General features: G+C 39.4%; 1 protein-coding gene across 6 annotated transcripts in view; it reads left to right on the plus strand.

Annotated features, from left to right (window-relative positions):
- MBP (myelin basic protein) overlaps positions 1-16,889 on the plus strand; it is a 206,753-nt gene that overhangs the window by 170,489 nt on the left and 19,375 nt on the right. The gene's annotated exons all lie outside the window — the stretch shown is intronic.

The following is a 16,889-nucleotide window of genomic DNA, read 5'->3' on the forward strand; positions in this document are numbered from 1 at the left end:
TGAGTTATTAACTAGTAAGTAGTATAGTGTATATGGTGGGAAAAGGCTTGATCTTTTTTTAAAAAACAACCCCTCCCCCATTGGTTTTCTTTTCAATGTTTCTCAAAATCTAACTGGAGAGGAGTCCCAGAAAGAAAATTGTTTACAGCAACTCTGTGATAGCTTTATAGACACTGATTTTAGTTTAATGTCTGCTGGTTTAATGTCTGTTTTTGACTCTTGATGGCATCAGTAACACCAGGCTGTGTTGTGAGATTAACATGAAGCTTTATGAAACCAGGAGACAGTTCATCAGTCCTCATATTTTTGTTTCCTTTTCAATGGGAGAAACAAAATAGAACATGGGCATTGTGACAAGATTGGACCACATTGGTATTAATGTATTAAATTGTACTTTTTGATTGACAAACTTGTGCATGTCTAAGTAAATGTGTATAGAATTGCAGCCTTAATGTACGAAACTACTTTTCAACAATTTTGGGGAATGTCAGTAGCAAAAGTACTGCCAATGCATATGTATCATTGTGTGCTCTTTAACAGATGAGAATTAGGATAAAGCAGAGGAAGGTACTTGCATTTGAGGAAAACATCCATTATTTCACTGCTGTTTCTAATGTATCTCTGCAGTGTTTTCTAAATCATTTGGCTACTGGCTGTTAACATTTTTTTTTTTATACGTACCTTTTTTGATGTGGCAAATAATTTAGAAGTATTAAAAACTTTTCTGGGGGGAAAGGGTCATAGGTCAATGGCAGAGCACATGCTTTGCATTTACAAGGTCCTAAGTTCAGTCCTCAGCATCTCCTGGTAGAGCTTGGAAAGGCCCCTGTCTTTAACCTTGGAGAGCTGATTCCAGTCACGGTATGTAAACAGTATTGAGAAAGAGGGACCAATGTTACGACTGGGTAGAAGACAGCTTCCTAAGTTGCTATAAGTCATTTTTATCAAGAGATGATGTACTTTATTTTTTCCCTCCACCCTGTGTAGGACAGTGCTTTAGCCCTTGATTTTGCTCTGCCTATAATGAAATGTGTCATTTTGCATTCTCAAGCCCTCACCCCTCTGACAATAGTTTTTTACTTGTTGTTCATAGATAAATTCAATTTTTCTGCTTTTGTTTCAGAATATTTTAATAAAATTTAAAGACTTCCAGTGCACCTAATCTTTAAATACTTTAGCTGTAATCAGGGACCACAAGACATACCGCACAAGTCAAAAGCTTTTTGATGGATAGTAGTAACTGTTAGTATCATTGGCTGGTAGCTTTGTAAGTGGGCTAGGAATTCCGTGCCCTCTTTTTGAATTTGCTATTGATTCACTTTACTCTGCAGTCCTGTGCAAGTCACTCAACATAAAGTTGGTAGTATTTGTACAGACAGCCAAGTGTCTGCGAGTATAGTTGACTGCAGTGCAAAATTCCTCCACTTCAGATCAATTTCTGAGGGACTCTGTATCATAACAGTCCATGCTGACTGACTAGCTCAACTCTGGCTTCAATTGAAATTTAAATGCTGTGATGTCCTAAAACGTACAGGTATCACACACCTGTACAAAGACACTATTTCTTATAGATTAGGGGAGCAGTGTGGTAACAGGAGATGAACTTGCACCTAAAATAAGCAGACACTGTGTGTTCTGACATGTAGTGATTCAAAAGTATTCATTTCAAGCATTAGTAGTGAATTAAGTCTGATTTGGATTATGGATATGTCTGTATTTAGCAATCATTGTGAAATCTGTTTGCCTTTTAGGGGTGGAGTTGTGTATTGACAGACACTCTCATATGAAATATCCTTTTTTCTTTTTCTTTTGTATTGTTGATCTCTAACATACTGCTGTTGATTTTCATTGCCATCACTGGTACATTTAAATCTGTATAATTTATAGTCCAGTGCCTACAAAATAAAAACAAAAGGTTATGAATTATTCCAAATACTATTTAGCTGCAACAGAACAACTGTTTTTAAGTGACTTACTGCGCCATTATGTGACAATAATGCTCTTAGAAATAATAATGCTGGTAATGAACAATATATCCTGGGAATCCATCCCAGGAGGCTTTCAATGCTGGAAGCTAATTCAATAAGTGCCACAAATCTTTGTTAATACTAGCCATGCATGTATGTTTTTAAGGAAAACATAAAGGTATTAGTGTCCTTCCATTGTCTTCAGTAGTAATGGGTACCACTGAAGGGTTGTTGTTACTTCACGATTATGTCAAAATAGTTGGAAATGTAGGTATACATTTTTCTTGCCGTGTTTAAAAAATGAAATGATAGCTAGTTATTGTATGTAATAGTAAAACAAACACTGATTCACTTTGAAAGCATCAGGGGGAGGGGAACTAGAGGGAGAAATGGAAACTAAATCCTGAAGAAAACTTAATCTCATACTCAAAGAGTATCTTTACTGGAGATTATAATTATAATCAACCAAACTGTGCTGCTGATAATCCTGCCTTTGAACTTTCATCGGGCCAAAATTGTAAACATGCAACACTGTATAACTTAAGTCCCAGTTACATGGGAAAAGATCTGGAGATGCAGGGTAATGAGATAATAGAATGGGCCACGCCAAGGCTTTTTCCAGACTTAGAGGAAATGCTTCCTAGGATCAACTGGTAAGGATTCCCAAAGCTCCAACTAATTATGTAATAGAAGCTGGGGTGGTAGTCAGGGCGGTGCTCCAATCTGCTTTCCCAGTATTGCAGTGCTGGTTTGTATATCTGATCTGCCCACCCCAGTGTTGGAATGCAGCAAACACAAGCATCTTTTTGTCCAGAGAAAGCACTGACATTCAGGCCGAGAGCATTATAAATTCCTTGTGGAGGCATATTCTTTTCTTATTAATATCCATGGATGAAAAATACATGTGTGAATAACATTCCCCTTTGTTTAAAAAGAGGAGGAGGAAGGAAAAATAGAAGAATGCTTATTTTGTTTCTGCCTCCCTTGCAGGAGGCAGGTTCTGCATCTGGTATTTGTGATACATTAAGAAAGGGTGGGAGATAAAATAAAACATACCAATATGAATGTATGGATATATTGTCTCCCCTTTGTGGCAGAAAACATGTCATCTGTGTTCACATATGAAGTTTTAGGATCTATATGTCATCTTGTATACAGTATGTGTGGGTGTGTACAAGTGTGCATGCACACACACATACAGAAATGAATTGTGAACAGAGCTTTATAAAATTATTATTTTAAAATAGGCAAAATATGACACTTGTCTTAAGTGAGTCTCCTATGGTAATTCTCTTGCTACAAACCAAGCAATTGCCGCATTAAAAACAAACTCTCAGTCACAGCTCTGTAGTGTAACCCAGTTAGTACAGTCATCTTGTATAAGGTAGCAAATCATTACTGGACAAAATGTGCATATTTCTCAAGGCATGCTCTTGACCATGGGTACAAAGAGACAGATAAGCCATCCAAGCTGGCCATGAGCAAGAGGCTTATGCTGTCTTTTTCCAAAGGCCTTTATTGGCTGACCGCATCCTATCAAATAATTTTAGAAGCTGCAACTTCAAAATTAGCACTTTCCTGATTACAAGTCTGTCTATTTTCAGACATAAAAATGTTACTCCCAAAAATTACAATTTTCAGAATTGCAAAACCCAATATGTACCAGAAAAACATCTGTTAGATCTAGTGTCAAGCTTAGCATTCTACCAGCCATTTAAGTGGGTATTTTCCAGATTTAGGCCCACATTTAGTACACATAATGCAACTGGGATACATTGTGATGCAACAAGTACTGTCATTCTTAAACACCTATATGAACAGATGCATCTGGACAGCACAATTAAGTTGCTTTGTTCTGCTTGCATCATTAGACTGAGTTTTTTTATTATTTGTAATTACATTTTTAAGCTAGTACATATTATTTCAGGCTGTCACATATGTTATTTCTTTACTTCATGATTACTGCTTTCCAGTGTTTCCTTACCAAATATTGATTAGCCATAAATTATTCTTTTAACTGTTTTAACCCTTGATCTAACTTACATGATGGTCCGAAACATTTCCAGTGGTTTAACTGTGGTAGAGAATGCCAGCATGATGCTTCTGCAGCACCAGCATAGGATTCTGGTTTGGGGTTCTTTCAATGGCAGATATGGCTGTTGATACAGCCCCCAAAGGACATATTGTTAACCACTGCATCAAACCTTGAGTTTAAGCTGTAGATAACATTCACCATACTACAAAGCAGTGACCTGAGCATACTTGCTTGGAAAGAAACATCACTGTATTTTAATAAAACCTGTTGTAATTATAAAGAGCCATCCCAATGCAATCTAAAACCTATGGTAGAGTGAGTGAAGCACACCCTCAGAAACCCTGAGCATGGTGTGACTTTGCTCTTGAGTGCTCAACCTTTTTATCAGCTGTGCTCCCCACATTTTAAATTGTTTCCCGTTTTCTCAATTGTTCTTCCTCTGCCTGCTCTCAAGTTAAGGCCATGCTCTGTCTCCAGACCTTTTTCCATCTTTCTAGGGCATTTGCCCAATTATCCTTTTAGCTCATGTCCTTCTCTTTACAAAGAAAAGGAAGAAAATAATAAGTTTGTAATCCTATGCACGCCTGCCTGGGAGTAGTCCCACTGAACACATTGGGACTCACTTCTGAGTAAACATGTGCTATAAAGCTTATAAAGAGAATGTGGAACAAACAATCTCAAACTTACACCAGACTGTGGATTTATAGTCTGGATGAATGGTGTTTCAACCCTGAGATGTGTCTGCAACATAAGTGTATATTAATGATGGAGGGATGTAAGGCATCAGACCCAAGAAAAATGTGGCAATAATTATAAGGTCTATACAAGTGATAGGAGTAATTCAGTAAAAAGAATTGCAAGCGCTGATGTGGAGAAGCCCTGCTTCAAATACAGATTTGTTTGTATTTATTCTGCAGCAGTTTTCTGAGAGGAGTGGATGGCATCTGTTCATCCAACAGCTTCTATGAGCACCTATCATTGCACATAGCACCATATAGGCCGGGGTTAGCACTATAGTGCCCCCCAGGTGTTGTTGGATTCCAGCTCTCATCAGCCCCAGTGAGAATGGCCAGTGGCCAGGAATCATGGGAGTTGGGAGTCCAACCACATCTAGAGGGCACCACTTTGGCTACCCCTGATAAAGGCAATAATTCCACAGTGGTTCAACAGAGCCAGAGTTCACTGAAGTGCCAGCGTTTAAACAGGCAAAACATTGCTACTCCACTGTAGCCATCACTGTAGCAAAGTTACTGGATACTTTACTTGCTTTATATAACCCAACAGGGATACTTTCTGCTTCTATAATGCTGCATCTGGCGATACAGAGAGAGGGAGAGATGTGGCTTACGCTTCTAAGACTAGTTGAAATAGTTGATCATTAAATAAAATGATGTGGTAATGGAAAGTGTTTAATCAGTATAGAATTGAGCAGGAATATTGCAACATGTTAAAAAAAAGTGAATGAAAACATGTCTGAACAATACAGATGGCTCAGATGATCCTATTTTCGGCTTTTTAAGTTGAGATATACAGATGCCTTTTATACATACACACAGCCCCTTTGCTTTCCTTCCTTTAAGGCAAGCCACAATTAAACTGGGAAGTCTCTAATTAACCATAGTTTCCCAATTTCATCTGAACTAGGAAACTATGGTTACCAGCTGTGGAACAAACTAGGATCTTAAATCATGGTTTAATTAGAGACTTCCTGATTTAATCATGGCTTGTGTGGAGTTGTAAAGGAGTCCTGTGCATGAGTAAAATCTTGTGCTCATGCATATCTCCACTTAGTTAGCTAGGATCATCTGAACAAGGCCACAATATGGAATGTTTTGCATATGAAACATCTGAGTAAAATTAGCCACATTAATAACAACTCATATTTTCCACACTGTCAATGTGTATATATAGTGGTGTGAAGAAATTTATGTACTGTGACTTTTTCTGCTTTCAAGTCTTTATTGTGTCTAGGTAAATCATGTCATACCTACTGTTTTGTACAACTGATGTATAAATTATAGCATTGTAAAATATATAATTGATGGTACTAGCTTTCTGGAGTCTGTAACATGACATGATTTTGCTGCAATGCTTGAACATTGGTAATGGATTTATTAAATAGCTTTAACACTGCTAAGTGGTGTCCTAATTATTTAAGATTAAAACAGTAACATTTTAACCTAAAATTCATGCTTACTGTGACTTGAACTATTTATCAAAGTGCATGAAGAGTGACCTCTGGGAGATTGGAGGATGTGAGAAGGATACAGAGATGTAAAAATATTGACTGTATCAATCACCTAATAAAAGAATGGGGATCATGTTAAAGAGATAGACTTTTAAGCTCAATTTTAATAAGAGAAAAACAGGAATGTGAATATGGTTGCTGGACATCGTTGGTTTGCTTGCATTTAGGAAAGAAACTACCATAGTGAAGGAGTTCAGTGATTCATAATGGCCCCATGTCTGATAGGCTACAAGTCATCTGTTGTCATGAGATCGCCACCGACAGAGCTTGCTTCATATTAGATTTGCTTATATGCCAATGCAAATCACTCTTGCTCCTGTTGAAACTGTTGGGCTATGGTCCTACCCACACTTATTACAGTGGCAACTCATCTGAAAGAATCACCAATACTATTGGTGATTATGCTCCTTATTGGATCTTAGTAGTAGGGGTTGGGGACCTATTTGAACCCCAGGGCTGGATTCAGAGTTGCCTAACTTTCTGGGAAGATGGCACATTCCAATGGTGGGCAGGAAAGAAAACCCTACATATACCTTATCCCCCCATTGACACAAACACAAATGCACCTTGCACACAGCACTCTCCCTCTCTCTCTCTCATACACACACATACATAAACCTTGACACACTAAACATGCATGCATGCATATGCACAATAAGCATTTCCAACCTTTGACACTGCTGGGGTGGGGTTAGGTTTGACTAGAGAGATCCCTCTGCCTGATCTTTAAGAGAGGGATTTTATCTCTGCATCTTAGCACTGTGGTGCTTAGTGCGAAGCTGAGAGAGAAGACATCCCTCTATCTGCTCTTTAAGTGTAAAAGGCAGCATTTCCACCCACATGTACCCTAGCACTGGAGTAGGGTGGGGAGAAATCCTACCTTTTACTACCAAAGAGCAGGCAGAGGGCTTATGTCCAGTCTTAGCACTGTGGGGTTTAGCACTAAGACCAGAGCTAAGAGATCCCTCTGCTGCCTTTTACTCTCAAAAAAGGCTTATCTTTGATCTTAGTGTTGTGATACTTAGATTGGAGACAAGAGATCCCTTTTAACTGTCCCAGGCCTGACATCAGGTGATTGGCAGGTGGGCATGGGCCAAATGGAAAGGCCTGGCAAAGTTAATTAGGCCCGCAAGCTAGAGGTTCCTATTTTTAAAAAGTAGATTATTATATCTTTGCTGAATTCAAATTGTGAAGTTGTCCCAGGGCATGGTGAAAGGAGATGTCTTTGTTTATGAGTCCATACTCTACACCAGAGGTAGTCAAGTTGTGGTTCTGCCTCATCCTAATTGCATATGAACCTCAGCCTAATTTCAAGTGATCAGTTCAGACTTCTGGCAAGATCAACCTGGCCCTCCCTTGGCAGTCCACGGGGGGGGGGGGGAGAGAGAAGGGAGTATCTAAAGGAGGGAAGGGGCGGCAGAAAGAGAGCAAATTTGTGGTCCCACTCAAGTCAACATAGCTGTAGCATAGCTATGCACACTTAGGCTACAATCCTATATCCACTTATCTGGGAGTAATCCTCACTGACCTGAGTAGCCATGTGTAGGATTGCACTGTTACTTGGGTATAAATCTCATTGAAATCAGTGGGATTTACTTCCAAGTAAACATGAAACCAAACTATGTATTTCAAGGACCCTTGGAGGACTTACAGTAATTAGACATTGATGACAATTCTGGAGTTCAGAGTAACTCCTGCCTAATTGTACAAAACTGTTTTTTCAAAAACATCCTACTAAACATTCCTTATTTGCTATGATTCTTATATAGTCCCATTTTCCTTCTCGGGTCCAATATAAATACACACTCCCAGGTAAAAGGTAAGAAACCCTATCCTCTTCTGTACCTAGTCACCACAGAAGCAAAATATTTCTAAAAGCAGGCTCTAATCAAGAATACAACCTTTGATTGTCTGCCATATGCATGGTCAATTTCAACATTACAGGCCCTATGGGGCGACTGTCAAAAAGTCCTGACCTATCCAGGCATTCCATAAAATCCATAATGTGACTTTCAAAAGGCTCTTATCCTGAGTACCAGCTCATTCACCTGTGTCTTGCACAGCAGCATTGCATATTGAAGGCAATGGCCGGGCTGCTGTTTCAACACTGAGCATGCATGGGCCAGTGCAGAACATAAGAATGGTTAAAGTGCTGCACTGCACCTTGATTACTGTTATGAGTAAGTGCTTTTGAACACCATCCACATGTGGATTGAACAAACTGATCTTTAGCAGGTTGATGAAGCAGTGAGAAACAGCAGTAGGTTAATTCCCTACTGAAGAACTAGTGCAAACACTACAGAAGTATTTACTGCTGAAGTTAATGTGAGAGTACACTAGTGTTGTTTACAAAAGCCACTATGTATGTGTGTTTTCTATGAAGCCACACAATCTATGCCAGTGCCCAGTCCCTGGTCTGGGCTGATTATAGCAAAAGGCTGAAATGCTTTTCCAAATGTGACTATAGTGAAATGTTGAAACTGAAAGGAGGACCTGATTAGTTCTTTTTACACATAGTCTATGAGCATTCATTTTTAATCTCTCTGAAAATAAACTTTTTTGAAATGTAATTTACTTTTTGTTTTACGATACATTGGAAATACTGTTTGGCACATTGCTATGATTGGTTGTCCAGGTATTATCCATCTAGCACTGGTCCCATGCAAACATCTTTCCTTTCAGTAGGGCTTGGAAGAAAGCAATGCCAAATAAGATTGTACCTATGAAACACTATTGTTTTTTTAAAAAAAGTTTATTCTTAGGAAGATCATGTGGAAAAGCTTCCATACATTTTAGTAGTTGGGATGTGTAGAAAATAAGACTTTGGTACATGGAGCTTGCATGGTAGAGTAAGAAAAGTTGCACTAGCTGAAATTCCCTCTTCTATACAACCATTGAACTTACAAGATCTGAACAGGGTGGTGGTTCATGACAGATGCTCTTGGAGGTCACTGATTCATAGGGTCGCCATAAGTCGTAGTCAACTTGGAGGCACAGAACAACAAACATACAACCATTGCAAGGTCCCTAATGACCTTCCCATAATTTGATGCCATGTTTGTACTTTTAATGTAATATGTAGGTCTTCTGTGTGATGAAAAACATAGTGTTGTAGCTCCTTCAGTTTTAGCAAGCGTGGTAAGTATTGGTATAACTGGGGTGGGGAAAATAACCAGGTTATGGAATCAAACCATTGAAATGGAGGAGGGACAAGTTATGTTTTGAAACATAGTTGTACTTTATTTGCAGCATGTCTACTTGACACAGACCCTTTAATTCACATCTACACTGGAGAAACTCCTGCAGGATTTTGATAACAGGAACCACTCAACAGGATAAGAACAGCCTGTTTTTGTCTCATCAGTTCATTGATCAATTGTCAAAGAAAATTCACAGGTAGACCTATGGTTCTACAAGATAGATGAGATGAAAGTAAAAAGGAAATAAAGCTATGTGCCGCAGTGCCTACTTTCTTTCCCAGTTTGGTAGTCCCTTCAGTCAGGGTGATTAATGGCATTGTATAATAGCTCTCAAGTTTGGAGTCACCCTACCACTCAGCTGCTCTTATATACTCGCTTTTGCCTACCTGAGCCTGCCTGGTTGCCTTGGTAATTCTTGTTGCTTAGTAACAAAAACTAGGATTGGGGATGAGCCTATTGTCTCTCACATATTTCCATAGAAATCGCTTTCCACCAGATTTTAAGGTGGCCAGAACTTCCCTCATATAGATACACTATCATATCATTCTTGTTAATAAAAACAGCATAAACCACCACAGTAAAATGAAGACTACAGTGTTGTCACTACTTAGTTCAAAAGCAAGATGGATCCTGTAAACAATAAAACCACAGATAAGTTGAGCTTAAGTTTCAATGGTGACTGGTTTGTTTGTTTGTTTGTTTGTTTAAAAAAGGGATTCTATCAACACATATTGGTAGAAACGGAAGATAGGAACTTATGCCTTTAACTCACTTGAAACAGCACACCAGCAGCAACATCTCAGGCCTGGGGAGAGGATGTTTGTCTGTACAGAGCCTTCATCAGCTTCTACCCAGCTATTGGGAAGAGCCAGGACTTTCAGACTGTCAAACTGCCCAGGTGAGGAGGTGCTTCATCCTCCCGAGGAATAAAACATCTGGCACTATCTGGTCCTGGGTTGCTAAGTAGCACACAGGGGGGTAGGATAGGGGGTAGGTGTATGGAAAGGGCCATAGAGCAGTGGTAGAGCATTTGGTTTGCATCTAGAAGGTCTCAGCATCTCTAGGAAGAGCTAGGATTGTCCCATCTGAAACCCTGGAGAGCTGCTGCCAGTCAGTGTAGACAATACGCAGTTAGATGGCCCAATGGTCTGACATGGTAGAAGGCAGCTTCCTATGTTCCTGTGCTACCCCTCCCAAAGAGAACTTTTGAAGAATAGCAATTGAAAGAGCAGCAGCAACATTGACGGCCAGGAGAGAAGACATTTGCCATCACTGTCCCCACAGAGCTTTTACACGTCACCACTGCCTTTCAAAAGAATCTTACGACTGTGTTATTATGCTTCAGGTTTCACTCACTGTCTGGTGGCTTGGACATCTGTTATGAGACAAAAAGGTAGGATGTCAATACTGCAAGTAAAAAGGCAGAATAATTAGACCTTTAACTGGAAAAGGAGACACAGAAGTTGAAAATAAACTGAAAAACTGAGGAATTAACCAGGTTTAGTTCTGGCATGAGAACTTATTTGGCTGGGTGGCTGGCAGCACACAGTTCTCTCCAGGCCCCTATCTGCTATCTGTAAAACAGGATTGAAAAGATTTTGGAAAGTTCCAGTCATGCCTTTACCATTTCCCAGTTCATTTTCCTGCTCAGAAGAACTGCTCCTCATCAGTCGTGCAAGTATAATCTTATTCCTTTGTTTCTAGTGTCCCTACTAATAATGTGTATAAAGAGACACATTTCACAGACACACACTCCATTTGTCATTTTCTTGTGGCAATGTAAACATTGTGGCATTGTAAACGTCCTAGAAGCATCTGAGTGGCCATTGAAATGATGCTGGAATAAATGGTTCTTCAGTCTGATTGTGAGGCTCTTCTTACATTTTTAAGCATCTACCAAGTTACTATGATGTTTATTGATGTGTGAATCTGATTGTAAGCACATTCAACTTAAAACTTTACACTAAGAGCCATGATGATAAGAAGAACTATTCCAGCTCTATGTCATGGCTGAGGAAAAATGAATTTGGAGCAGGTGGGAACTTTGACAGAAAAATACTTAGCAGGTCTATGAATCTGTCAACTCACAAGACAAATGCCACAGGGAACAGAGCATCGGTGACAGGAAATTCCTGTTTGTAATGTAGCTCATCCAGGAGGGATAGATGAAGAATGGCTGAACGGTGTCCTCAATTAACTAACAAACAGAATTGAAACAAAGCTGGAATTTTCAGATAAAGCAGCCACATGTGAATACATGCAAAATAAAAGGTGTTGGTATAGAAATAATATTTTAAAGTTCAGCAGATATGTTTCGGTCCCAGCCCAGATATTGTGTGTGTGTGGGGGGGGAGTAATTCTGAAACTTCACACGAGTCAGAAGTGTGACCCGAATCCTCAGCATCAACATGCATCAACATATAAAGATTGAGCAAACTTTGGAAAAATGAAAATGGAAGCACCAACTGTGTGGGCAGGGGAAAAGTGAGGGGGGAAATGGACAGAATTCACATGGAACCCAATGAAGCTGTTCTTCTAGTATATAAATATATGCATACAACATGGATTCACAGCAACCCTAACAGAGCAAGCTGAAAAACAAGCCTACTTCAAGAATGTACCTACCTCATAAAGGCCATTTCTCTTTTTGAAGGCCTGCCTGTCCAAATTGGGTGTAAATATAAAGAACTGTAGGAAAGCAGAGCAGGGGCCTTGAAGATGTCCATCTATAAATAGCACCTGGACAGCAGGCTGAGCAGGCACACTGACCACCTGGTCCCATTCTCCCCCACTGTGGTGAGATGCACCGTCTTTCTGTTTCAGTTATAGCCATTATCTCTAAATCTGCAGCTGTACACATAAATTAGCACAGAGGTTCCCAAACGGTGATCTGTGGACCACCAGGAATCCGCGAGCTTCATTCAGGTGGTCTGCAGCATGTCCATATTAAATATATTCATATTGATTTTTTAATTGCATTATTGTTGCTTCATTTCTTATAGTGTATTTTATTGAATTACAATTTGAACTGTAGTACAATAAAATACACTATAAGAAATAAATAGAATTAAAAAGCACCTAGCACAGCTCAATTGCTAAAACAGGCAGAAAAATAATTAAGTGCTCCATTAAGATCCTCAGCAATTTTTAAGCGGTCCATGGGGGAAACATTTGGGAAACACTGAATTAGAGTACACAAATTAGATGCAAATCTATGCTCTTTTTGCCCTATTTCTAATGATGTATAATTCCCTCTTTCTTTTGGTGATGCGTAAGTGGCCACCCTCACTAACAACATGGCATTTGAGATGCAAGTGTGTGTTTCTTTTTTAAGTATAATCCTTAGGTGAAAAAACACTATAGGGTTAGGAGGAAAGAGTGAGAAAAGGTTCTGATATTCATTTATGTGGAAAATTACTCATACATTGGTCACTGAAGGCAGCAACACTGCTGTATGCATACTGTGGTTTGTGGAATCTTGAGAATCTTTTAAAAAAAAAAAGCTATCTAGACATCCCAGCTGCAAAGATATAAGGAAAATGCCGTGACAACACTAAAAGACCAGGAGCAAGCAAACAAGCAAGCAAAAGAAGCCCACATCCACTGGTTTCCAACTACCGACAATGGATTTCCCAAAGATCAACTCATGTCCTAAGCATTTGAAGTTAACCATTTCAGAGTATGTATACTGTAGAACAGGAGTTGGGGAACCTTTGGCCCTCCAGATGTTGCTGAACTACAACTCCCATCATCCCTGATAATTGGCCATGCTTGCTGGGGTTGATGGGAGTTGTAGCTCACTCCTGCTGCAGAAGTAGTATGATGTAGTCAACAAATGCCCTTTGGTGCCCACCACGTTGGTAAGAATTATATACTGATTAAAGTTATCAGCATACACTGCTTGTAAGACCTGCTTGTTTGTGCTGGTTCTGGGACTGTTAAAACAAGGAGGGGGAGGGATTAACTGATTTAGATAAAATATTCTGTTGTGCTCATTTTTGCTTTGTTACCCATCCTCAAAGCCTTCACAGAGAGCAAACTTTCAAACTAAATAGATACAAAAAATGTACATGTCATGTGAGATCTCAAACTATTTTGCGAACAGTCTTTAAGCGTGTCTTTGTGAAATATGTATTCTCTTGAGTTGCAACTGAGATGCGTAAAGGAACTTGTTAAAAATGATTAGCAACAGAAGCAAGAATGAAACATTCAGATACCGTACTCACTATTTGATTTAGGCTACCTTGCTACTGTACAGAAGGTAAGTGTATGCACATTTTACTGTTAACAATCACAGAGCATAACACTGATATTCCAGAATGTATATCCTTTCATATATACAATGTAGTGCTTATTAAACCTTATTTTACCTAGTACCTCAGGGCTGCATCTCACAGTACTTTTGAAAGACATGGGAGCACTCTCAGGACTTCCATTGGTGTAGGACGATGGGAGCTTTCAAGTTACACAGAATTCTTCATCAGGCGGCATGGAAAGGTAGTTAATTATAAGGCATTTAGAGGGCAAAGTTGGTTACAAATGCAAACATTTAAGGGATGCAATAAAAAAATGTTGAGCTCACTATAACACATTTAACTACTTCTGGATTATGCTCTTAACCACCTTTAGGGGTATGATTTTGTTTCAAGAGAGCACGTTATAATATTCTTCAATTACTATGCAATAAATCAAATCAGCTGCTATGCAATAAATCAAATACGATTTGAAGTGAATCATTACCATCCTTCATATATAAGATAGTGACTGCAATTGTCTGAGTGCAGGTGCTTATGCAGCCAAAGCACACCTTTGCACAAGAGGGAGGTAGCAGCAGGCTTAGGGAAACATTTGTCGAAGTACAAAACATCTTTACAAACAAAAAGGCTCTGGGGCAACCCAAACAACAATGGCAACAAAGCCTTTTAAGTAGAGACCTTATCCCAATCTATGTTGGAATTGCTTTTTAAGATATTTTTACAGCTTTTTTAAAAAAGATGTTTTAAAGACGTTTCATTTTAATATATTTTAAAGTCTGTTTTTATGATGTTTTAGAGTGTTTTTAGTGTTTGCCACCCTGAGATCCTACTGGGAGGAAGGGCAGGATATAAATAAAATAAATAAATAAAACAGCTAAATGTCTGAGCATGCCCAATGGTCATGGAAAGCTGACTGAGTGTTGGGGCAGGGGCAGAAACTGAGGAAAGAGAGGAAATAGAATGGCATATTCTGGAGGAGCTCCAGCCAGCTAACCCTGAACAGGAACAGTCCACAATGCAATATTTTGTTGCAGGTCCCATTTGTTCGGTCTTTTTTTGATGTTGACGTATGAGTATTCTTGCTTACATAGCCAATGTGGCACCACCAATAAACAAGAGGAAGGAATCAGCAGGCTTTGGGGAACCCCAAGGTTTCAGAAGTACACCAATGCTTTAGAAAAAAACTCAGGGGGAACACCAAAAATCACCCAAGGACTGAGCATGCTTAATGGCCATAAAATGCTGACTGACTGTTGGGGGGAGGTGACAAAATGGGTAGGGGGGAGAATGGAATGAAGTGTTCAGGATGAGGGCATAGGCTGCTGGAACAGTGAAAACGAGCAGTCCTTACTGCAATATTTTTTGTTGCAGAACCCTCTTGTTCCCTCTGTTTACCATGTTGAGGCTTGAGTACTACTGCTTATACAACCAAAATGGCACCAATCGTATATAAGAGGAAAGTATCATCAGGCTCAGGAAAAGGCAGAGGTTTGAAGACAGAAAGAATGGGGGAGGGGGAAATGTTGGACTGGAGGGGTCAAAAACAGCTCAAATGAAGACTGAGCATGCTTAGTGGCCAAGAGTGGTGACTGAATGTTGGGGGAGGGGGGGAAAGGTACAGAAACTGGGAAAGAGACAGAATAATATGGCACATCCTAAACAGAAACAGTCCAAAATTTTGTTGGAGGCCCCAGTTATCTCTACATAGTGTGCATTCCAAATTTGTGTCTAGGCCTTCTAATATGACACCCAGTCTCAACTGCATTAGCTACTCTCTCTGCATTACAAGGATTTAATGGCACCTGAGATTAGTGGATATAGAAAGATACTTTGTTTCCTTGCTGAACATTTTCCATGCATCTTGCTGACATTTTTGCTTACTTGATAAGCCTCTTCAACAAGATTTGCAACCCAGACAACACCATTTCTGTTTAAATGGACATTCAGCATTACTTGGTTAACATCAGCCTTGGCACATAACTTCATATTTTATTTCATTTTTAAAAAAAAAAAAAAACCCAAACACTAACTCCTAAAGAAGATGTCTGTGTAACTTGAAAACTTGTGTCCAGATATGTGTTATTGGTTGATCCAATAAAAGTTACTGCTTAGTTTGCTTGTTCTTTTTGGTTCTGTTGCTCCAACACTGCTACTAATGGACTGCAATCCTAAATGTGCATACTAGTAAGTAAGCTTCATAAAACTCAGTGGGACTTAATTCTGAGTGAACAGTTAGGATTTTGCTGTAAGGCTCTTGGTGGACACAGATGATCATTTATCACACACAGGCAACTTGTCAGTCAAATACGCAGGAAGTTTCTGTTACAGCATTTGGTCACACTGAGAGGTGAGTTTTTAAAACTGGACTTAGCACATGCACAGCTGAACACTGTTGACCTGTTCCTCATATGGCTCAATGCAATCTGAGGTGAGTTTGCATGATTCACCACATGCTAACTGGCTTACTGTATCTATCTTTAGTTCACAGGGAGAGCATAGTCTAATGATCACACATTACAATTTCCACTTCAAAAGCACATGAATAATTGATCAGCTAAGAATGGTAATAACCAAAACCTCTGTTCAACATCTCTTTTTTATTCAGCAAGAGACAGACACGTCAAGAGCTCAAAACCATACCTTAGTGACAAGCCACCCTTAGCACCTCCCCACAAAAGGATCTTCAATAAGATCTGGAAAGACCTCTTGTCTGAGACTCTGAAGAACCACTGCCAGACAGAGTAATGTAGATAGTGCTACACTATATGGGCCAGTGGTCTGACTAAGCTTTATATATTGATACAAATTAATAGGAGTTAATTCCCACACATAGCTTTTGAAGAGGAGGACTGGGAGGTCAAAGCAGGAGTGAAAATAACAGGAGAAATTCTCGTCCAGAAGACACCCACTTATCACTGTAAACATATTAGATTTTATTAGACATAATCATGAAGTGTTTCACTGCCATGGAATTAATTTGTAAGAAAAACATAGCACAGTATCTTCTTGTCTTTGAGAGGAAATTAGATAAAATAATGGAGGATAGGTCTACTAAGGGATCTTAGCCAGGATAGCTAACTGGAACCTCCATATTCAGGGGTAGTGTACTGGTTGTGGGGAAGAGGTAGAGGATTTTTACCTTCAAGCCCTTCTTCTGTGTTTCCTGGAAACATTCCGCTGGCT

The sequence above is a fragment of the Rhineura floridana genome, chromosome 1, assembly GCF_030035675.1.
Source record: "Rhineura floridana isolate rRhiFlo1 chromosome 1, rRhiFlo1.hap2, whole genome shotgun sequence".
In the NCBI taxonomy this organism is placed as follows: Eukaryota; Metazoa; Chordata; class Lepidosauria; order Squamata; family Rhineuridae; genus Rhineura; species Rhineura floridana.